This window comes from Bubalus kerabau, chromosome 10 (genome assembly GCF_029407905.1).
Source record: "Bubalus kerabau isolate K-KA32 ecotype Philippines breed swamp buffalo chromosome 10, PCC_UOA_SB_1v2, whole genome shotgun sequence".
Taxonomy (NCBI): Eukaryota; Metazoa; Chordata; class Mammalia; order Artiodactyla; family Bovidae; genus Bubalus; species Bubalus kerabau.
In genome coordinates this window covers 71012761-71036820 of record NC_073633.1, presented here as the reverse complement: position 1 = coordinate 71036820, position 24060 = coordinate 71012761, and the positions used below count along the sequence as shown (strand labels likewise).

Here is a 24060-nt window from a genome sequence, read left to right as displayed (position 1 = left end):
TACCTGCTCCCAAGCTGAATCCCTGATGCCTGTTCAGTTGCTTATTCCTTGCCTTCCTGACTTAGGACAACGGACCAGCCCTCACTATTTGCAGTTCAGGGAAGATTACATCTTGCCTGGCTGGTGGGAGTTCAACAGGGCTACATCTGATAGAAGGACCATTGATATTAGAAGTGACAGTAAAATCAGAGGGGCAAACATGGAATGGAACTGGAAAGCAAGGTGGGTGGCCTCAGAAAGTGTGCTTTGAGACAGAAATAGACACACAAAAGTTATGAGGAAGTGCTTCCGAGGGCAACACCTGAAGAAGAGAAGGGGCTAGAAGGAAAGAGAGTGGCATTGGGTAGAAGCTGAGCTGCAAAGCAGTCCTCATGGAGGACTTAGAAACCAGCAGGGAGTTCTGAAGATAGGGTAACCCTTAAGACATGTTCTGAATTGGACTGAAAGAGTAAGACCTTTCTAATAATATCAGAGCACGGTACCCAGGACACCTGCTTCAGCCCTTTGCTAACGTGTTGTCAGCAATATCCATACAGTTTAACATTTGTTTTATCATCTTAATTTTAATTGCAGCCTTTTCCCACTTATTGTCAAGCCCTTTTGACCCCCACTAAGTGCTGTCCTTAAAAGTCAATGAAATGCTTATTGAAAGCATGGATAAACAAATGAATAGTCAGTGATTAAAGGGAATGAAACAAGACTATAATTTATATTCTCTACAGGACTGTTTATGTTTTAAGAAGGAATCTGATCCTCTCATTGCCCATATTTCAGATAATTTCACATTTTAATCTCTCAATAAATGTTGGTTAAGCAATTTATACTAAATAATGTAGGGATACAAACACAAATGAGAAATGATCTTTAGCATCAAGAAACTTGCCTGCCAGTTGTAAGCTGCATGATTCTGATGCGAATCAGGATGTGTTACTACCAGTGGAATCACCCAAGGTGTCCCAAGAGTTGGGAAGCTTGAGCTTCCATTGGGTCAGGAATGGAGTAGAAGGCTTTCTCTGGGATCTGAAGGATAAATTGAGTTTGGATCAAGTTAGTGAGATGTTCAGGGCTAGGGGAATATCATGGACAGAGTAATAGAAAGTCATGTGAGTTAGATGGATGATGAAGTGAATTTGTAGACTGGCAAGAGACAACACCAGGATATTATTGGTCTGTAGTGAGCTTCTGGAAATGTCTGAGTGAGTCTTAGCTACCTAGACAGCTAAGTATTAAGAGGCACACTAGTATTCTTTACTGTAATTCTTAATTTTATATTATTTTCTCCAGAATTAGAACTATTGTAGGCCAATAATTCATTTTTAGGGCTGCTTGTTTTTTGTTTGGCTCTTTCATTTTCAAAAGAGAGGGGATTATTCATAAGCACATGTGGAAATCGTCTCTGGAACGGTATTGGTTTATAAGACAAAGGTGATTCTGAAATGTCCTAAATCCACCAAAAAGCTTAAATATGATCTACACATTTCTAAGAGGTTCTTATTTTTTCTTTCCTTTTGGTGTTGGGAGGGGAGGGGTCATGGTCTGAAAAGCCATCTGAGAAAGAGAAAACTTTCAGTAAAGTTGGTCAGGCAGCTCATGACTAACTTTCAACTATTCTCCAATGATGCCAAACCCACTGACAGTGTAAGAGGTGATGAAATAAAAGCAAAAGAGAAATGTGTTTAACTTCTAAGGCTGATAAGTACTAGGTGAACCTTGTAGTACTTTTGTAAGTTAAGTCTCTCTTGCAATGATTGAAAATGAAAATGGATTTAATTTTAAGCTGTGATGGGAAAAACTGAGATTTGGGAATAACACTTTGGAAAATAAGAATAAACAATATATTTACTAACATATTTTCATTACTATCAGTTTTCTCCTTCAAAAGGAAACCCAGCCATGGCTGCACCTCATCTCCAAGAGTCAGAAAATTCTAGTTTATTTTTATCATAAGCTTAATATTCAGTTGGATCCATGTCTAGGTTACCTGCCAGCATTTCTCTGATTGTCTTGTGGTTCCTGCTGAGCAGGAGGGTGGACCTTTTGAGTTCAAGCAGGATAGCCCCAAGTTCCTTTTGAAGAAATCCATGATTAATGTGTTCTCACATCTTCCTCAGCAGGTTACAGGTTGGAAAGGTCTTTCCAGAGGCTTTCTGAAAAGGAAAAAAAAAAAAAAAAATCACAGGGCTGGGCAGATTCATGAATGTCTTCTAGCTCCAGGAAAGCCATCCAGACTGGAAGTTTGCCAAAGGGCATACTTTGGCTTCCTGCCAGTATTTTGTAGTAGGGAAACATTATGTGGAGGGACTTCCTTTGCTCTAGTGAAAGCTTACTAAAGGTCAGAAAATTATCCATTTTACCCACACACAGCGTCTGACGTTCACAGATTTATTGAGGCTTAGGAATTCATGACATATCCTTAGAGTTTACCCTGGATGACAAAGAAAGTAGAAATATGTTAATGAAATCATGGCACATAAACATTAGTCTTTTCTACACATTTTTTTCACAGTGTTCCCCTCCCCCAAATGTATAAGTAATGATTTGATTTGCTTCATTCTCTAATTCTTTAAATAACTTCTAAAAATATTTTCCCAACAGAAACCTAATATCAAAAAAGTAGCATAATATCATCTACAACATAATAACTACACTAATGGGCCAAAACGTAAATATAACACTTTCTTTTTAATTTTTTAATTGGGTCATTATATTCATAGTTTCATTTTTAAGCTACACTTTTTAAACAAACATTTGATGTAAAGAAAGGGAAATAGTCCGATGTCAGATTGGTTATTCCAATCACTTTATTCTCCATTCCATTTGCTTTTTTTATATGAAATACTGAAATTTAAAAAATTTAATGTCTTATTGCTGTTCTTTATGAAATAAATAGAAAAATAATGCACACAAAGAGCTAAACTTTAACAAAGCAATGTGTAGAGTTTTATTCCTTTCACAATTAAAATTACCTCAACTTTCTTTCAATAAGAGGCCTGAGACCACCAACCTAGAAGCAATTTCTAGTTTTTAATAGCTCCCATTAATATCTATGAAAACACAGTAAATGCATAATTTTCACATCAGGATATGGAACCACAAGAAGTGAATTATTTATATGGACTACATAAAACTAATCTAGCGATAGCCATGCTTGCCAAATAAAAGTAGCTTTTATAATTTTCAATCATTCAACAAAAATACATTGAAGTCTTACCAAATGGTTTGTATAGAGGGATATGAGATATATATAACATGCAACTCCTATCTTAGTGAAGGTAGACGCCAGTTGAAAAACCACACACGTATGTGAGCACACATGCTCACACACACACAAAATACCCAGTTATATCTGATTATAGACTGTTGGAAATAATAGTGATCACCATTTCCTCTGAGCCACAATCTAAGGAGTTGTCATGGAAATAGTGGGCAATTTTCCAAAGGGTAAACCCATGGCCAAGGATTCCATTCTTCACAGATGTATACAACTAATTGAAAAGAAAATCCTGTTGATACTCTGTTACCCTGGATAAATATTTTTATACCTTAACATCCTTCTTTCTTGTTTCTCTTCTCCTCACCCCACACCCATCAGCTGCTTGTGCTTATAGCGCCTGTTGCTATGATTCCTACACATTCTGCCAGAAAGCCTAAGCAAGTGTCTTAATCTCTGAGCACCAGAGAAAATGATGTTACGTTAATAACATAGTCTTATGTGCAAATAAAATGGCCTTCTCAGAGTTGGGAAAGGGGCATATACGTAAATGCATGGATTTTCTAAAGAACTTTTACTTAGTGTTATAAACCATCCTTTGTACCATTTTGCATGGAACCAAACCAGCTTACTTCAGAATATTTTATCTTTGTGAATAGATAATTAAGGTCACTAGAAACAAAGTATTCATACTCTGTAGTTAAGTTTTCTCAATATTTCTGAATCTGCACATTTAATCTATTTCTTTTTTAACTTTATTACTCTAATAATTCATTAGAACCAGCACTAGAATGTATTATATAATTCAGAACCTTATAGATACATAGTGTTAGTCACTCAGTCATGTCCAACTCTTTGAGATCCCATGGACTGTAGCCCACCAGGTTCCTCTTGGTTCGTGGAATTCTCCAGGCAAGACTACTGGAGTGGATTGTCATGCCCTCCTCCAGGGGATCTTTCTGACCCAGGAATCAAACCAGGGTCTCCTGCATTGCAGGCAGATTCTTTACCATCTGAGCTACTAGGGAAGCCCTATAAATACATAAGGATGAGGGAATGAAAACCACGTAGAAACTGCAGGAGGTTCATAATAAAGCGGAATTGTTTTTGTTTTCAACCCTCCTGGGTTGTAGTAAAGAGAAGGCAATGGCACCCCACTCCAGTACTCTTGCCTGGAAAATCCCATGGACGGAGGAGCCTGGTGGGCTGCAGTCCATGGGGTCGCTAGGAGTAGGGCATGACTGAGCGACTTCCCTTTCACTTTTCACTTTCATGCATTGGAGAAGGAAATGGCAACCCACTCCAGTGTTCTTGCCTGGAGAATCCCAAGGGCGGGGGAGCCTGGTGGGCTGCCGTCTCTAGGGTCGCACAGAGTCGGACACGACTGAAGCGACTTAGCAGCAGCAGCAGCAGGGTTGTAGTACCTTCAATAGTGAGACACAACAACTTCATCATGAGATGATGGTCCATGATCTGAAATGGGTTGTACAGAGAAGATGCCAAAGGCACAGGGCCAGAGGAGCTATCCAGAATGTAGTAAGATTTCTATTTTCCCTCAAAAGCCTTTTCTGCTTTGTTTCATTCAGAACTTGACTAAATTAGAATGTTTCACACTTGTGTTAAGCCTTATTTGGAGAAGTCAAGCCATGTATCTTTTCTTAAAAAAACTGCCTCTCTGTGCACCAGCAACATGGATGTTATTTTCACATATCAAACCAAAATGGAAATCAGTTTACAGCCTGTTATTCAAATTAGGCCAGCTGTGAATTCCTCTCTGTGCTAGGAGGTTTTATGGCCATCCATTCTTAAAGGTGACAGTGGTTTCAAAAAATACGTATTAATTTTACCAATTGAAAATTTATTTATTCCTCTGGGTCGACCCAGAGGGATGGTATGGGGAGGGAGGAGGGAGGAGGGTTCAGAATGGAGAACACATGTATACCTGTGGCAGATTCATTTTGATATATGGCAAAAGCAATACAATATTGTAAAGTTAAATAAAATAAAATTAAAAAGAAAAAGAAAATTTATTTATTAAGAAATTTCAAATATTCAGGAAGATACATGGCTTGAATAGGATAGCTTTGCTGAAAATGAGCAAGCCAGATTTGGGAGAGAGAGAAGAACCAACTTTTCAGACCAAAGTTCCCCTTCAACTAATGAAACAGCAGAATTTATTTTACCACTGAGGTTAGTGAAGCCAAAATCTTGTTATGGAACACGAATCTAAGACCTACCGAAGAGCTCGAAGACTCTGCATATTTCTGAGATTAAGCAAAAGTGTCTATGGGTCAAAAAGAAGTATGTCCATGAGACATAAAGCTAAGGCCTGAGAAAGTAGGAGAAGAAGAATCCACTTCTCAACTTTGCTCAACTTTATGGCTGTTTTGTCCAGGGAAGTTACCTTCAGTGACTCAGCCTCATCAAATCTGGGTCTGTAGGAGATGGGAAAATGGTACAAAGACCTCTGAGCTCCTAAAGGAAAAGTCTATGTAAACACAGGTATTTTTAATTAATTTTTTATTCCTCTAGGAAGCTGCTTTTACATTTCTCTTTTTCTTCTCTTATTATTCCCCCCCATTAGTCATTCTTTTCTATGGTCAATTGGGTTACCACCCAAACCCACAGTGACACCTGCTGGTCAATCAGGAATGGCGGGACTGAGTCCCTGCAAAGGCCTTGGCTGGCCTGTGTTGAGCAAGTGAGTCCACTGAAACAACCATTAAATACTATAAAATATTTTAGAAACTTAGAAAAAAACTAAGCCTTTCCCTCAAAAGGTCATCTTGGGAGAGGTCAACTTTGCAGGGAAATCCCTCTGAACCAGTACAAATGTAAACTTTAATTACTTATGTGTTTTGACCTCATAAAAATGAGACAAAAATACATCTGGTGCTACAAACCAATTATTAAGTTTTAAGAAAATTGTTATGCTAATTACTCATGGAAAGCACTTTTTACATTGGTTTTTATCAGCTACCTATAGTCCAAAAGATTTTATGTAGCATCAACTTCATGAAGCCCCAGAAGAAACACACACAGTTTCCTTTAAAAATATTGATTAGATCTCCAGCACAGTGGGTTAAAATTTTAGGTTTAAGACATTCTTTCTCATCATTTCCCCCAAATTTTCAGTTCTTGTTTCTTTACTGAAGAATATTCATTTTTTTTGTTAATCCTAGGTATTTATACATTGGTTATTTTGGCTGGGTACATTTTTGAGGATGTTTGCTTTGTTTTAAGCAAATCCGTTTCTGATTTGAAAGTACAAATTCTAGTAAAAACAGAGACAACAGGAATATTTTTTAACATTTGTACATTTTCTTAAAATATTTACACTTTTCATTTGAAGGTTAAATCCTAGGAAAAATTGCCCATACACATGTTCATATTTGAACCAGGAGGTTGTCCCTGAGGATTTGTAGCAGCAAATGTGTATTGGACAAAAATGTTGGCCTTCTTCATCCTTACTCGGTGTTCTAAAAGCCAAAACTTCAGTTTAGCATGACCTTAGAAGAATAGTGATACTTTTAGCATTTCCTGGTATTTGGTGGAAGGAATGTTTTTATTTGACTGCGGATGTCACTTGGTTTACAGGAAAGATTTGGTAACATGTTCATGCCAGTACTGCACTTACCCCAAATTTCTTGCTATGTAGGAAGAACACATGTCAAAGCTCACTGTTTGTTAAATGGAAAAGATTCAGTACACCAGAAGCTTCTATTATAAACATTGTGACTTCGTGCAATTTACAAAATGTTCTATCTCCATTAAACAATAAACCCTTGACCCCAGAGCTCAGTTTCGGGATTCTGCGATTTGAGAAGGTAGACATAATGGATGGCAATAATAAATGAAAAGTTCAAGAGGTTAAGAAAAACTGTTTAATTATTTCTCTTGAGCGTGGGCTGCAGAAGCCTCGCATGTCTGCCTTCATTGCTGTGGAAACGCTGCATGGAAGGGGTCCATCCATGCAGCCCAGGCGGGGCATGAAAGCAGGTTGCTGGCCCTCAGCTCTGTTTATGAACAAATGGTCCCTAGATACCCTTCCATCACTGAATCTTGCAGTTCCTGCCAGGGGAGATCCAGTGCCAGTCCCAGGGCTCAGCATCTGTTTTCCAAAGAGCTTGGATTTGTTAGCATGAGAAATGCATTGCTCATAGTTGCTTCCCAGCTGTGGCACTAGTGAGTGTAGCCTTTTTGCCTTATTAATTTGTAAAAAACCATGTTCTGTCCTCTCTTGGAGGCTTTCTTATATAACTAGTTCTGGGCACAGGCTGCTGTGTTCTCAATCCCATACCCATTAAGCTGCCTTGCTAGCTAAGGAGTTCCTTCTTAAAAGACTCTTCATTTGAACTTCGCAAGATAGAGTGGGGGAATGTCCAACACGAGGGCAAGACCTGGCCGTTCCCAGGGTACCGTGTCTTCTAATTCAGATATCCCAGAAAGAGGCCATGTCTACAGACTGGGGCCTTGGTTGAAGAAACAGTCTGAGGAAAACCCTCAAAGGAGCTCAGAGGAAAAGCCCTCCCAGAAGGGCAAGATTGCGTAGATCTAACGGGAACTTCTAGTAGAGTTGGTAGCCTGCTCAGAGCAGTAGCCAATAAAGAATAAAAAGGAGGTCTAGACTCAGGATTTTAAGGAGAGTGGATAGACATTCTTATTACTGGATGAACTTGAATTCTTTAGCATTTCTCTCCCTCAACCCAAACCCAAAACTTTTATAATAAATTGCTGTCTGTCTGATTCCACCTGCTGCTGCTGCTGCTAAGTTGCTTCAGTTGTATCCGACTCTGTGCGACCCCATAGACGGCAGCCCATCAGGCTTCCCTGTCCCTGGGATTCTCCAGGCAAGAACACTGGAGTGGGTTGCCATTTCCTGATTCCACCTAGACATGCACAAATTGGATCAGAGCAGTGGTCTGGATGAACTTTGGTTTCTGAACTCTAGAAGAGAAGTACTGTGAAGGCTGAACATGGGGCTTCCATGGTAGCTCAGCTGGTATAGAATCTGCCTGCAATGCAGGAGACCCTGGTTCAATTCCTGGGTTGGAAAAATCCCCTGGAGAAGGAAATGGCAATGCACTCCAGTAGTCTCACCTGGAAAATCCCATGGACAGAGGAGCCTGGTGGGCTACAGTCAATGGGGTCACAAGGAGTCAGACACGACTGAGCGACTAAGCACAAACATGGAAAAGCAAAGTGACCGACTTTGCTATAATTTAGGCTCCGAGCATTTTTTCATTATAATCTGAAAAAAAATTGAAATAAAAACTTCAATAAATGAAATATAGCATCCTATGTATCCAGTGTCTTAGTGTGAAAGACTATGCTATCAGCATGTCCCTGAAAAGTATAGAAATGGACTTTTTTCCAGTGTGTAGACTACCTGAGAAGGAGGCATACAGAGGTATGGGTAAGAACAAGAGTTAGAAAGTTCTGGATCCCCTATCAGAGTTATCTTAGGAGGGTATTGAACTTCACAAAACCCATCGTCTAGTCTATAATCAGGGATAATAGTTCTGACCTCAGATTGTTGTAAGGATTAAATGACAGAATGCACCTGAGAAGAGACTCAACATAGGGTCTGGTATTACTCAACCATTGATGGAAATAACAATTATAATGAAGCCATTAACTATGAATATAAAGTCCTTGAATTTAAATCCAGTCTTGACAACAATTTTCCATGTGAACACAAATTTCTTCCCTTTCCTTTGGCTTAGGATCTACCCTTAGATATCAATGGGATGAATAAGAGAGTCCATAGAATGTTTCTTATTTTCAAACTGCATAAGATTAAAATGAAATAATCATTTTTAAAGAAAAAGACTATGTCCTCTTAGTAAGTGTCTACTCCAATCTTGTTCTGCACTATATAGATAACTTCCTGACAGGAGGGCAATTACAAACCCATGGCCTCAGCACTAGCTCAGGCAGATGGGACAACGGCAGATGGCTGAAGACAGTGGCTACAGACCAACTGAAGAGAGAGTCCAGCTAAACTAAAAGGCAGGAGTGGGCTTAAGCAAAATTTCTCAACCACCATGCCCACCCACACTGCATACGGGGTTGCCTCAAGCGGATGAGCGATATTCAATGCATGAGACAGAGTGCTCAGAGCTGGTGCACTGGGATAACCCAGAGGGATGGAATGGGGAGGGAGGTGGAGGGGGGTTCAGGATGGGGAACACATGTAAACCCATGGCTGATTCATATCAATGTATGGCAAAAACCACTATAATATCGTAAGGTAATTAGCCTCCAACTAAAATACATTTTTTTTAATTTAAAAAAATAAATAATAAAAAATGAAAACAAAAGATTAACTGAACCCCTGCCCAAGCCCCCCATCCCTGCACCAACCCCTCGAAGTGGGAGCTGTTTGTTTGTCTGGAAGCCATACACACGGTTGATGTGAATCACAGAGTGAAGAAGACAGGGAAGCCCTGGGTTCAAGGAAAGGTTGGAATGAGGATGAGGTAAGTGAGGCACAAAATGTAAGAGGGAGACAAAAAACTCAGTCATCAAGGTAGATAATATTTCAATGCAATGTTTTAAAAATAAAAATAAATGAATTAAATGCCATGATGGACTAAATAGAATTTTAAATAAAGATAGGATTGGGAGGTTCAGAGCACCAGGCCCAGGTAGGGCCAGAACTAACCTGGACCTGTGGTTGTACCAGAGAGATCTCATACTGACAGAGCCAAAGGAGTGCCTGGAGGCCGCAGAGGAAAAGCCCAGAAATGTCCAAGGCCTGTTTTGAAGGCCTTGACCCCCAAAAGCCTTGTCCCCATCATTGCTTTGTTCTAGATGCATGTAAAGCTCCACAGACTGGCAGGGAGATAATTTGAGAAGTAATCTCTGGCCTGCCCTGGGTTCAGGGTTCATTCAAAGCTGGCAAAACTTGACTTTCGAGTTCAAAGGAAAAAACTGCTTATCGAAGAACTCAAGAGATTTCTTGAACCCAGACCTAGTATTTACCTTGCAATGTTTTGATGAATGAAGGTTAAATGGTTCCAAAGTACACAGATTAAATTTCCCTAGAATATACACAGTTTTGGAAAATGAAAGGGAAACGGTGCTTTGAGCAAAATACATTTTGGGCTCTGCTGTACCCCAAATATTTTTTAAAAAATACCATAGAGCTTGCCAAACCCGAAGCGCTTCTGGGCTCACACAGCCTCAGCTCTTACTTGAAAGTACCTTTCCATCATGGTTTTCCCCAGGCAACTCTACTCCCCACAGGAAGTCTTACTCTTCTGTAAATAAAAGCATCTCCAAATGATATAAACCTGACATCCACAGCAGAAGGCAAGAATAAAAAAGGCAAATACAGTTCTTCCTGGTCTTGTCATGAATGCAGATTGTTTAGTCACTCAGTCATGTCAGACACTTTTGCGATGACAAGGACTGTAACCTGCCAGGCTCCCTGTCCATGGGATTTTCCAGGCCAAATAATGGAGTGGGCTGCCATTTCCTTCTCCAGGGGATCTTGCCCATCCAGGGACCTAACCCGTGTCTCCAGGGACTCCTGCTTTGGCAGGTGGATTCTTTACCACCGCCACCTGGGAAGCCAGGGTCATCCTGTGATTAGGCAAGGGGATGCCAGGCTCTGACCTTGGAGGACAGGCTCTGAGGAAGCAAACAGGCCCGGGTCTGGTGAGGCTGTTACCTTCTATCACTAGGCTTTGAGAAAAGCACAACGTGGTCTCCAGAGTCCTGGAGTCTTTCCTGAAACCTAACGACACAGATGACCCACGAGCGCGGGTGTATTCAAACTTAGAAGCACAAAGTGCTTGTCAAGAAGGGGTATGATCCTGTGGCTGGGGGGGACCCGAACAAAGGAACCACATTACAACAAAAGCAAAAAGGTCCTATGCGGTGGTGGGTGGGGGGGATCAGTCTCATTCTCCTGGAGCAGGATTAGACATGGGTATCAAGCAGTTTCGTTTCTGAATCAGAGTGGGCCAGGCAGTGGGGTGCTCGGGTCCTCAGGGCAGCTGGGTGAGCAGGGCAGAGCGGAGGAGTTTCTGTCCCTGGATTTGTTTTGCTCGCTCTGGCGTGCGAAGCCAGGAGCATTTCTTCAGCCTTGGAAGCGACGAAGGAGACCTGTTCGTTGGGGTTTGTGAATCAACCAAGAGGAATGGCGTTTAATATTTAAATATGTCTCATGTAGCCATTAAAAATCTTTTATGAGTGTTAAGCCATTATTAGAGCAAAATGGGCCCCAGGTCACGGACCCTCTCATGGCATTCCCACTGGACTGATGAGACAGATAAAGCCTCTGCTCAGGACAGTGGCTGCCTCAAGCCCTGAATTCAGTGTGCCTGCTCTAATTTAGAATTATAAAGGGAAAAAAAAAAACCATTAGAAGTATTCTACCCCAGGAAAATTTCCCTTTTCATTGAACAAAAACACAGTTCCTAACTCAGTGTTAGGTTGGGGTGTGCGTGTTGTGGCCAGGCGGATTGTGGGTGTGGGTGTGTAGTTGGAGGGGCTGGGTAGGGAATACAAACCAACAATGACCAAGTACATAGATATTCAAAATACACATGAACACCTGTTATTCTGGACCACATGAATTATGTCCATAGAAGTTTTTCACCTTCTTGTGTTTACAGATGACATTAGCTTCCACCCCAACCTAAGCTACTCACTTCTTCCATGTTAACTGAAGATGACAGAAGGAAAGAACAATGTCTGCACAAGCATGAAAAGCTAATAAAAGAAGATAAACACACTGCATAAGAGAAATACGTGAGTGAGCATGGATGCTGTAAATTTTATATAGCAACTTGTTCAGGAAGACCTACCTTACTCGTGAGTGATATCCTACACTTGCCAAAATTAAAGCTTTAGTGTATCCCTGTGCCAAACCATATTCTACAGAGACAGACAACCACACAAATCAAGAGTTAGGTAGTTATTCATGTAAATGCTCAAAAATATACTTCTTCCACTTAACCCCACAGAGGATTGAGTTCTATTTTCAACTGCCTTAAGGATATGGCGTTCCTCACTCAGATAATCTGCTGGTAGGTATTACACCATGAGGATGAAACACAAGTGTCTTATGGTCTCCAGATCATGTATTCAGCAAAATATTTCATCAGATATGGCAGAAATCAGTGCAATATTGTAAAGCAAATACCTTGCAATAAAACTTTTTTAAAGTTTAAATTGAAAAAAAAAATCATAGCCTATTTTTGTGTCATATATAACAACTTGCTAGTCCCATAAAGCACTCGCTAAAATGAAACGACAAAGAACTACTTAACACAGATCCCCAAGTTCTGATATTGATGGTATCTGATTTTCTTTAATGAGCATGGACAAAGGAGAAAACCGTTTCCAGTGGTTTTCCAGCTATAGTCTAATGTTAAGGCATTTAGAAGATTTTGCAGATGGCAAGTGGTAGCAGGAGGGCAGTGATTACATTGGATATTTTAACTGACTTGTTACTACAATGCTATTAATTAGAATGCTGTAATATTCAACAAACATTCATCACACTTCACTGATGTTTGGCCATAAGGGGCAAAAGTGCCTCTTTCCAAAGTAAAAAGCATGGGTGAAATTGGAAGCTTTAGAAAGGGGTCAGGAATTGCAGTGCTCGTTGCTCTGTGTTTGTCCGTGAGCTTGCGTGTGTCTGCCTTTTTCCCCTTCCTCGCAAGAACTTCATAGATGCCCATTCACACCTTCTTGGTGCATCCCTGCTTTGTTCTCCCCATTTATTCTCTTGATCTTCATCCTCAAGTTTTCAACCTGTAATTCCTGCCATGATTCCAAGTCTACCCTGTGGCTTCTAAGCTAACCTCATCAGGCACTCTGTATTTCCTTAATTCTAACTTCCAGCAAGATAGCAGAGAAAGAATGGCTCCTCTTATCCATCCAGACACCCCTGCTGGAGATAAGCAACAAGACTATGGACAGGCCATCCTTGGATCCAACATACCCCATCAGTCCAACCTGGTCTTGTCAGACAATGGAGTCACTGATTCATCAGGGCAGTGGCTGTGAAAGGACCTGTTCAAGCACAGCTCATAACATCAAGGGCATGAAACTCAAAACACTCCACCAGGAAGCTGCTTTTGGTGGGCAGGATACTTAAGAGCAGATGTAGGTCGGGTGACAGCAGCTGTATTCCCCACTAATGGAGAACTCTGTTTTCACTTCAATCTGGAAACAATTCAAAGGTATAAGTCTTCTCCATTGTATTTTTGGTCAAAAGAAAATTACTCGGATAATAAGAGTGCACAGGAAAAAAAAAAAAAACCCAGCAGTGCCTGCTAATGAGTAATTAGAAGTAAGCATTTTTCACACTAAAATGAGTGGGGCAAGGTATCTCTGGAACAAAATAGGTTAAAGCTAAACAACAATAGGGGCTTCGCAGGTGGCTTGGTGGGTAAAGAAACTGCCTGCAATGCAGGAGATGCTAGAGACATGAGTTCTATTCCTAGGTTGGGAAGATCCCCTGGAGGAGGGCATGGCAACCCACTCCAGTATTCTTGCCTGGAGAATTCCATAGACAGAGGAGCCTGGTGGGCTACAGTCCATAGGTCGCAGAGTCGGGCACGACTGAAGTGACTGAGCACAGCACAACAAACAACAACAAAAACAAAACTATGTGTCAAATAAACCTGGAGAAAAAGTTACTGGGGCCCTGGCACACAGAAATAACCATACAGAAGAGTAAGGGTGACCCTCAGAAGAGAAACAGCAGCCACTATAAGACCCAAGAGAAGAAGCATGTATCAGGGAGATAGATACTGCTGCTATTAGTATGTCATTATCTTTGGTATCTGTATTAATGCCTTTCATTAGCTATCCTTGGTCTGGCTTTTAACAATCCTTAGTGAGAAGGGACTTAGAAAAGAAGAGCCAAGCCCTGTGGCGCTCTTATTGATCATTTGTTACCCATAACTATGCTTACGTTGTTGTTGTTCAGTTGCTCAGTTGTGTATGACTCTTTGCACCCCAGAAAGCCAGACTTCCCTGTCCTTCACAATCTCCTGGAATTTGTTTAAACATTGAGCCGGTGATGCTGTCTAACCATCTCTTCCTTTGTCGCCTCCTTCTCCTTTTGTCTTCAACCTCTCCTAGCATTAGGGTCTTTTTCAATGAGTCAGCTCTTCACATCAGGTGGCCAAAGTATTGGAACTTCAGGATCAGTCCTTCCAATGAATATTCAGGGTTGATTTCCTTTAGGATTGACTGGTTGGATCTCCTTGCAGTCCAAAGGACTCTCAAGAGTCTTCTCCAACACCACAGTTCAAAAGCGTCAAGTCTTCAGCACTCAGTTTTCTTTATGGTCCAACTCTCATATCCATATATGACTATTGGAAAAACCATAACTTTGACCTTTGTCAACAAAGTGATGTCTTTGCTTTTTAATATGCTGTCCAGGTTTTTTAATGCTTACATGAATTGATTCCTAATAAATGATATGTGATTTTCAATCCATGGTAGAATTTAAAGTATACAGTCTCCAAAAACACACATACACACCCACAATCCCTCTTGTTCATTTAATCTTGAAATAGACACTTCCATTGCTGCTTATGCCAGGAGCTTTCACGAAATAGGAAAACTGTACAGCAAGACTGTCTGGAGCTTTTTCTTCCAAAATGTTGTTTTAAAGCAACTGCCTAGACCCTTATTATCTTCTCAGCCATCTCTACAACTGTTTCAAGGAAAGAAACAAAAATGACCAGCAATCTTCTAGTTTACATCTCTATTCTCAATCTACCATGGAAGGAGAAGGAAGTGGTTACCCAGATTTAAATTCTAACAGAATGCATTTCAACCCATTGCTCTTTTTTTTTTTTTTATGACTTAGAGATTGTGTTCAGGATAAGACTAATTCAGGAATACTCAAAATCTTGGTTCTGGCACTGAAGCCTAAGCTCTCCAAGCATAGTGAGAGAGTATGCCTGTGTTGTTTCCTTGGTGCCTAGTACAGTGTTTGGCCCATGACTCAATTGTTAAAAGTATTTGTTGAAAGATTCAATTGATTGATAGTAGGCAGGAATGGAGGAAAGGCCAAACGAGGTAAGGGGCACTAAATAACATTTTTGAAGGATTTTCTCCCGTCTTGTTAGCTATTGTTACACCAGCAGAATCCAAATTTGGATACTTTAGTAAATACAGCTGTTAGATCGTGCTGAATGATAGACATAGACCTTCTAAATTACTTAAATCTGAAAGAGCAAGTCACAAAAATGACAGTCTTCCTTGTCCTCAACTAAGTCAGTGAGTAGTTATGGGGCTCCAGAGTCATTGTCAAACACATGCAATTTTTTTTTAGTTCAAGTTTTGGCAATTTGCTTGGCTAATTCTCAAATGTGACCTGATACTGCATCAGAGATTTTAGAAATGAGTGATGATGATGTTAATTATGATGGATGACCCTGGCCATATTCTGATTACTATTTGTAGTTCCACCATTTGAGTTGCAATTCACTGCCTATTAGCTCATATCAATGTCTGGTTATAAAAGTGTTCATAACATTTACAATGAGAGGCCTTGGTGATTACAGTCATATAAATGTGTGAATAATTGAGAGGTTATGCTGCCGTACACGCCTCATCAAGCTTCCTTTTCAAGTCTCAAGAACATATTTAAAGCTCAACATTAGACCTCAATTATGCTTGAATTACCAGCAAGGAAAAAAAAAAAAAGAGCTACACTAACAAAGCTGTCAAAAACACCCTCTGCTTTAAATTTACTTGGACAACTGGACAATGGAAATAGTTCACTCATTTAAGGGTTGACTTCATCTGGTAAAGATTTCACTGCATTTAAAAGAAGGCAAAAAACAGCCTTCAAATTTATTGAGTTTCTTTCTTGGTCCTTAAGAAGATAGATGGAAAATCAATCTTGATAAAAGGATCATAAAGTTGACTGGATTGCCAAATTTACATTGCAGATTCAGTACAATTGATATAAAGAGAAGTGAAATGTTTATGTACGTATGTATATGATCCTACAAGATCGTATTACAATGGTCTCAATAAATTACAAAGGACCCAGCAATAAAATAATTTTGTGCAGTGCATACCACCTAAGATTACAATTAAGTACCTATCAAATTTGCTTTGACTCCACAAGACAAAGTCCTGCAGTCTGAAACTGAAACTAACCAACACATGTGGAAGAGTTCTTTCCTTTTCTACTAATAAAGATACATTTCATACCTGTGCTATTTTAAAAGATACAAGTTTCATGGATAACTCCAAATTGTTCTAATGTGACAGTATGAAGAAAAAATATATGGTAAAATTTAAAAAATAATAACCACCAAAATTCAAAGACTTCACTAAAATTCTAATCCATATTTATTTTTACTATATTTTGCAATCTGTACAATAGACCAAGTGGATATTAATATATTCTTGGATTATGCATATCATGCTAGGTTTTAAATTTTAAACTGTCCACAAGATACACTTGATAAATTCCTTACCCTGAATCCCTTATTTATGTAAAATAATGCTTACCACTCAAAATAGAATAGATTTCTATTGCTTTGGAATCATCCTATTGGTTGACTACCATTTTAAAACATTGCTTGAATTGCTTGAAGTTCTTCTCAGCATCTTACCTTAGATGAAATAGCATAAAACAAGGAGCCTTAAAGACCAGCTCATCCTATTCTCTCATTATAAAGAAAAGGAAACAAAGGTTCAGAGAGTTCTGTGACTTGGCCAAGGCCACAGTACAACAACACAGTGGCAAAGCTTGAATTTCCATCCAGTTCAGTGGCTCTTACTCTGCTTTTCTTTCCCTATGCCATCCTCCACCAACACCAGATGCTGCACAGAAACTGCCACCATTTCCCCCTCTGCTGCCAACCTGACCAAGGAAATTAAGTAATTCAATTTAGAAAGTGTTCACCATACACCTACATGCATATTACTCTAGAAGGCAAGGTAGGCAAGTATAAGGATGACTACAGCTAGATTCCAGCCCTGGAAGGAAGATATTTTGCCAGATGACCATTAGCTATGGTCAGGACTAACCGAAGACCTGCCGTGGAAATAGCCAGCACTGGGACTCATTCCAGGTTAAAAGGGCTTGGGTTGCTTTGAGAAGTAAGTGGCATTTGAGGATGGATGAGGAAGATTTTGGCAGGTGGCTTGTTATTCACTCTGAAGAAGTAGTTCTGCCAAACCAGTTCAGTTTTAACCACTAAAAAAATACAACCTAAAAATATAGTAGACCATACGTGGTTCATGAATGGTGGGGCAGAATGTTACTACAGACAGAGCAGATAAGCCTTCAGACTGCTAAATGCCTTATCCATAGCTTTAGCCAAGTTATCCATGTAAATAAATCTGCCCCCAACACAACGCTTTACTTTCTAGTAGGATATGAAGGGAAAATATTATTTTCTTAGTTTTATGGATTAAAAAATGATGCTCAGAAAGATTGAAGACTTGTCCCCAGATACATGGCTGACAAGTGACAGAATTGAGGCTAAAACCCATTTCCTCCCACTGTCTGCATTTTCCATCCCACCATGTTGTCTTTACAAGTTTATTGCTTTTAAATCCATTTTATGAGCATTGAATAAGATGGGAATTGGATACATATAAGGGTACAAGCTTTCAGAATAAAACCAATCTTGATAAATCTCATGTTGTTGTTACACACTGTGGACTCACTCACAGCCCCCATTGAAACCATGAGCAGCAACTTTGTGTTATCGGGCAGTATCCTCCAGATACGGTTGGTCAGGCATTGCATAGACATTCGCCTCCTTTCCTAAGAAAACTAGAAACACCTGGATCATGTTAGGTCACTTCTGGGTTTCTACAGCTGGATTTTATGCTTCTCCCCTCTTAAGGAGTTGACAATCTACAAAAATCTTGATATTCAGCCAAGAAAGCAAGAGCTTTTTATTTCGAACATGGACATTTCTATATGTTCTGGCGAAGGAGTGGCGTGGGGAGAGTGAGTTGGAAATTATTCCTTATGGTGTATAAATAAAAGTGTGTGCAGTAAGAAAGATGGGTCATGACCTCCTAGTACAGATATATTAAGCAAGAAAAACCACTGCATTTTCCTCCTAAACAATCCTCTTCAGCATGACAAGTGGCAGCATGACTCAATAGCTCAGTCGGAAGAGCCCAGTGGAGAGTAACTTCAGGCCGCCTGTATTTCGAGGACCATCTGCTGTGTGGGTCCGCACAGCTGGGCCTCCACTACGTCCTTCTCCACCCTCTCTCAAAGAGACACTTGAAAATCTCCTTGATCCAAGCAAAGGGCAGGGGGCCAGGGGTGGGGCAGTTCTGCTTACTCTGTAGCACACTATTCCTCTGGTTGAAAGTTTCTGATGTAAAATTAGTCATCAATTTAGCTATTTTTTTCCATGAGTCTAAACTTTGGCTTTTTGAATGTAATGTGTAGATGTAAAATATCCAAACCATGGGAGGAGCTACAGTTTCCACCACATGAACTTTGAGGCCAGCCAAGTTTGGAGTAAATTTGACATTAACCAAACATGGCTTCCTTACCCAAGCTGCGAGCTGAAAAGTCCCCATACCGAAAGCAAGAAGAGGAGGTTCTCTGTCCAAGGGAACATGAAATACTCTGAGACAGCATAAAACAAAGGCGCGCTGGCTTTCCGCCTCTGGCAAGAGCGGGCCAATGTGTACACATCAGAGGGGTGCTAAAGGCAGTTTTGCATTTACCAGCTATGAGAGATGTATTGTTGGCCAAAAAGTTCATTCAGGTTTTTCTGTAACATATTATGGAAAAATCCAAACCAACTTTTTGACCAGTCCAATATATCATGTGGGAGGGGGAAAACCAAGGCAAGAGGGTAAATTCCACCTGCTGCTATATAATTTCCTTGACCAAACTGGAATTATTTACATATATATTTATTTTCCATTAATGTATAGCTCAGTGCTTGTGTGCAGCTGGAGATCTGAGAGGAGGTATGTCTTTTATTAAAAGATCCCTTCTAGATAGCAGTCCTGGTCATACATTAGATCTATCCTGGTTAGGTATATATGGGTGTGTGTGAGCTCACTGTCATGTCCAACTCTTTGCAACTTCACAGACTGTAGCCCACTAGGTTCCTCTGTCCATGGGTTTCTCCAGGCAAAAATACTGGAGTGGGTTTCCATTTCCTCCACCAGGGTATCTTCCCATCCCAGAGATTGAACCTGCATTTCCTGCATTGTATGCAGACTGTTTACCGCTGAGCCACCTGGGAAGACCATCCCAATTAGGTACTATACTTTAATCAATGTCGCCAGTCTCCCATACTGATGTCTGTCCAGCCAATGGCCATTAAAGTTAGGTTATCATGCTCTGGCTTCATTCTTAACAATTATCCAAAACTTGTATTGCTCCAGATCTTGCCTCATTCTGGTTATACTCAGCTCCTAACTCTTGACTTTGTCTCTCATCTGCCAACCTGAAGGCAGTCCCTTGTATTTAATGGCAGCACTGGCCTGTGCTCATGTTAAATTCCCTAAGGACAGGGAACCAGAATCATCCATTGACTTGTCCTCTCTTGGAAACCCAGATGGCTACTTCCTCATACCTCGATCCAGCGCTTGTTCCTGGGACCCAATCCACATCCCTGACTTGTTGAGCCCTGTTCTGTGCAGTTGAGGGATAGAGGTACGTATCACTCCTTTCTCTATTGTTGGGCAGCTCGTCACCTTGTTAAGGAGTCATACCATGGGATTAAACGGAAAGAAAAACCTCCCTAGATAACAGGTCAGGAAATAAGGGGACATCAATGAATATTAAATCAAAATAAGAAAAACAGTAACAGTAAAGAGTATTCCTACCTCCTCAGTGTCAACAGCCAAAAGTTGTGATACATTTGCTCCTATGAAAAACTCTGCTGCCATTCATAAGAGACACTTCCTCCTAAGAGACAAAACTGGCAATATCGATGCTCACAGTATTTCAAAACGACTGTCCAAATGCAGTCATTGTCAGATCATTGTTAAACAAAAAAGCAAAAAAACATTCAGTCAGTTCAGTTCCGTTCAGTCACTCAGTCGTGTCCGACTCTTTGCGACCCCATGAATCGCAGCACGCCAGGCCTCCCTGTCCATCACCAACTCCTGGTATTCACTCAAACTCACGTCCATCAAGTTGGTGATGCCATCCAGCCATCTCATCCTCTGTCGTCCCTTTCTCCTCCTGCCCCCAATCCCTCCCAGCACCAGAGTCTTTTCCAATGAGTCAACTCTTCGCATGAGGTGGCCAAAGTACTGGAGTTTCAGCTTTAGCATCATTCCTTCCAAAGAACACCCAGGGCTGATCTCCTTTAGAATGGACTGGTTGGATCTCCTTGCAGTCCAAGGGACTCTCAAGAGTCTTCTCCAACACCACAGTTCAAAAGCATCAATTCTTTGGCGCTCAGCTTTCTTCACAGTCCAACTCTCACATCCACACATGACCACTGGAAAAACCATAGCCTTGACTAGACAGACGTTTGTTGGCAAAGTAATGTCTCTGCTTTTGAATATGCTATCTAGGTTGGTCATAACTTTCCTTTCAAGGAGTAAGCGTCTTTTAATTTCATGGCTGCAGAGAACCTAAATAACATGCTCATCTATTTTTCTTTGAAAGTAAGGAATACGCAAGCGTCATTCCCATTCAGTTAAGAGGATGGTTGCTAGGATCCTTGAAAACCATCAGTGAAGCAATTTAGAAAGCCTGGCAAAAGATGAAATCCCAAGGGTAAGAGACCCCAGGCACTCAAACTTAGAGCTGAGTGAGGCATGTGGTTGGAGAGAGAGGATGTTGTGGAGAGAAGAAGAAACAATAGGTACTGCACATTACCTGTAGAGAAACCAAGGTGTAGAAAGGCTGGGTAAAGCGCCAGACCCAAGTGATGGTACTTCCTGCCCTAGATTCATTCAGAAATAATTCATTTGCCAAAGATGTGCCAGATCCTTGCTCAAAACCTGTCAACTTCTACCTTTAGCAGAAGTTAACATAAACCTTTAATTCATAGGGTCCTGAGATATGAAAGCAAGCTATAGGGACACAAACAAACAAACAAAAAATCGGATGGAACTAGCTGGGATGAAGATGGTGATGAATCTAACTTGCAATAGACCCTGAATCTCACAGTAACACTGAGTTTACCACATCAGCATATTAAATGACACATTACAGGCAGCTATGACCAGACATTAAGGACCGAAGAAGCATTAAAGGGGGTGACACCCCACCCCGTCACAAAAGCACTGCCCCTTCCCCAATAGACTAATGCATACACATCCTCATCACTAGCCTCATTCCTCCTCCCTTTGGCTTCACTCATTAATATCAAATCCCTCTTGCCATGCTGGGAGAAGTTGATCTGTGAACTGAGTTCCTATTTCTCCATTCTTTCTCCTTTGCACTGCAATCTCAGTGCAAGCTTAATTCAGATTTTGTTACTGGCTGCTCCAACCTAAATGGAAATAGAAGCTTTCCCTTCTGAGACAACAAACAAGGTCCATACAACCTAATTCAGTAACAGTTTCCTTTTGCTCATGACCAACAGGAAGTTTGCCCAGGACCCAGTATTGCCTGGTAGGTTACAAGGAGAGCTCTGGATCTTTGTATGTGGAAGGTTCATCTGTCTTCATGGTGTCAGTCTGTATGCCAGGCCAGCTGGGCATGCTGTAGCAGCTGTTCCTGGAAACCGATGTCATTATGGACATACCTGAAAGCATCTTTCCCTCCTCCTTCCACCTCCCACCAGAGCTTTCTGCCACTTGCAGAAGGCTTTGTTTTCGTCTCTGTGATATGAGGTGTCATGAGGGCCTCCTGGTGTTCATACACATGGCCAGTGGGCCTGGTCTTACAGGATGTGGGAAGGCAGTGGCTCTCGTGGGTCCAGCCTTCCACAGTGGCTCTGGGAGGACCAGCTGGTACAACCGAGAAGTGCAGAGGAATGTGGGCAAACTCTGACCTACAGGAGATGGGAGCTGATGGGTATCTCCTTCTCTCCCCCTTCCCACAGATAAACTGTTCTCAGACAGTTCTGATCATTTATACGGCACCCTGAAGATGTCCTAAAAGATGGGATGATCAACCTAAATAGTTACAAAGCTTTGGCCAGCTTGGAATATATCCCTTCATATTTGCTCTTCCTCCTATGCTGCCTCTTCTTCTTTCACTGTTATTTCTCTAGCATGGCATTTCCCTCTAGAGTTTTGCCTCAAGCTCTGTTTTCCAGGCTAACAGTAGGCTAAAATAAGTGATGGCCCTGCCACCACACGACCTGCAAGTGACAGAGAAGAGACGGAAACCCAAGCTGACCTCAGAGGCGATACACAGATGAGCAAAGATGCCAGGTGGCCACACAAACGCAGCAAGTCAGCTCTAATGAAAGCACAATGATAGGCCTGACTGAATTACTAAAAACAAGAGTAGAGCAAAGTAATGTTGGCTATCTGCATCCAGAGGAATGTTAAAGCTACCAGGTCTTCTCATCTTTCCATCACTTACAATGATGGGTGGCCTGGATTTATCCTAGTAGAAGAAATTGTCTACGAAGATAACAGACGTTTGCTTCTATGTGTAATTTTCGCTCTGTTTTACATTCCTTCTAGAGTACTAGCTTGAAAATTGGGACAGAACATTCCCTCACAAGTGACTCTGTTTGCACTCACTCTTTGATTTTAAGATAAAGACTTCAGTTTAAGAATCTCAACCACAAACACCAGTGACCAGAACTCTTGCAACTTTTATAACACTATTATCCTCTCACCCTATACAGATTCTTCAAGAACTCGTAAGTTAAAAAGCCTCTACATGAGAATAACAATAGAATGCTCTCCTGGAAATGTCCACCATCTTTAGCAAAGAGATGTCATTTGTAAGCTGCATCTATCTTTGATTTCTCACACTGGCTTTGGGAGCTTTAGGTTTTGACACTGTGCATTGACATTCCAGTAATGAAAAAAAGATCTCCAACATACACTTGCCAGCTCTACCTCATGGATGGAGATCTAATTTTCTCCAGTTGTGGAAGATGGGCCACACATTACCAAATAAATCTGCCCTGGCTTCTCTTCTAGCAAAATGTTCATCTTCTCCCTGGAGAACTATTAAACAGATGATACAACAGTTTCCTTGGACTCTACCAATCCTCTTAGCTCATCTCCTCGAATTCTCGCTCCAGTCTCTACAGCAGGTCTGGGTTCAGGCACATCACTATTGTCTCATTTATCTTCTTGCACATACCCCTCCCCAATTTTCTTCATTCCATCAAGGACAACTTATTAGCAAAGATCAGATTAAAACACTATGACCATCAAAGAAAATCAAGAATCTTTAAATTCTCCCTTTGGGAATCCTTAACCACAAATGTCTAGAATCAATGATAACTCCTTATATTAAAATCTTTCTTTTCCTGCAAACGTGCACAAATGAATAACCTCGAAAGGTTTAAAAAAAAAAATTGAACTGGTTTCTTTTGTGATTTCCATCTTAGTGAAGTCTGGATTCCACACCAACTGACCACTGGACCTTCAAGGAAGTACCAGGAGAGCTGGAGTCTATTAGGAAAACTAGTTCAAAGAAGCCCTCAGAGGTATAACTCTAGTCAATTTCAGAGCTTCTATCCACCATTATTATTGTTGTAAAATTTTATTGGTTTAAATAGAGATTAAGGGCAGCTTTGGATGGGAAAAGAAATCACTTGTCCAAGTCCTAGAGGCCAGCCAAGAGGTGTGTATGGAAGTAGGAAATGTTGTCCAACTCTGTGCTTTGACTAAGAAGCTGGCGGTGAGCATTTCAATGACTGAAATGTGTCTGAGGGCATCATGTCCCTTTTAGGCTTGTGAAGCCACGTTCTGTCTCCCTGCCC

At 40.8% G+C, this 24060-nt stretch overlaps 1 long non-coding RNA gene across 1 annotated transcript; it reads right to left on the bottom strand.

Moving 5' to 3' along the window:
• Positions 1 to 1722: 1722 nt before the first annotated feature.
• Positions 1723 to 23341, bottom strand: LOC129620618 (uncharacterized). Its single transcript, XR_008698607.1, has 3 exons — positions 23240 to 23341; positions 2355 to 2425; positions 1723 to 2147 (listed from the first exon to the last, which is right to left on the bottom strand). It is a non-coding gene; the product is annotated as an uncharacterized LOC129620618 (long non-coding RNA).
• Between the last annotated feature and the right edge of the window lie 719 nt (positions 23342 to 24060).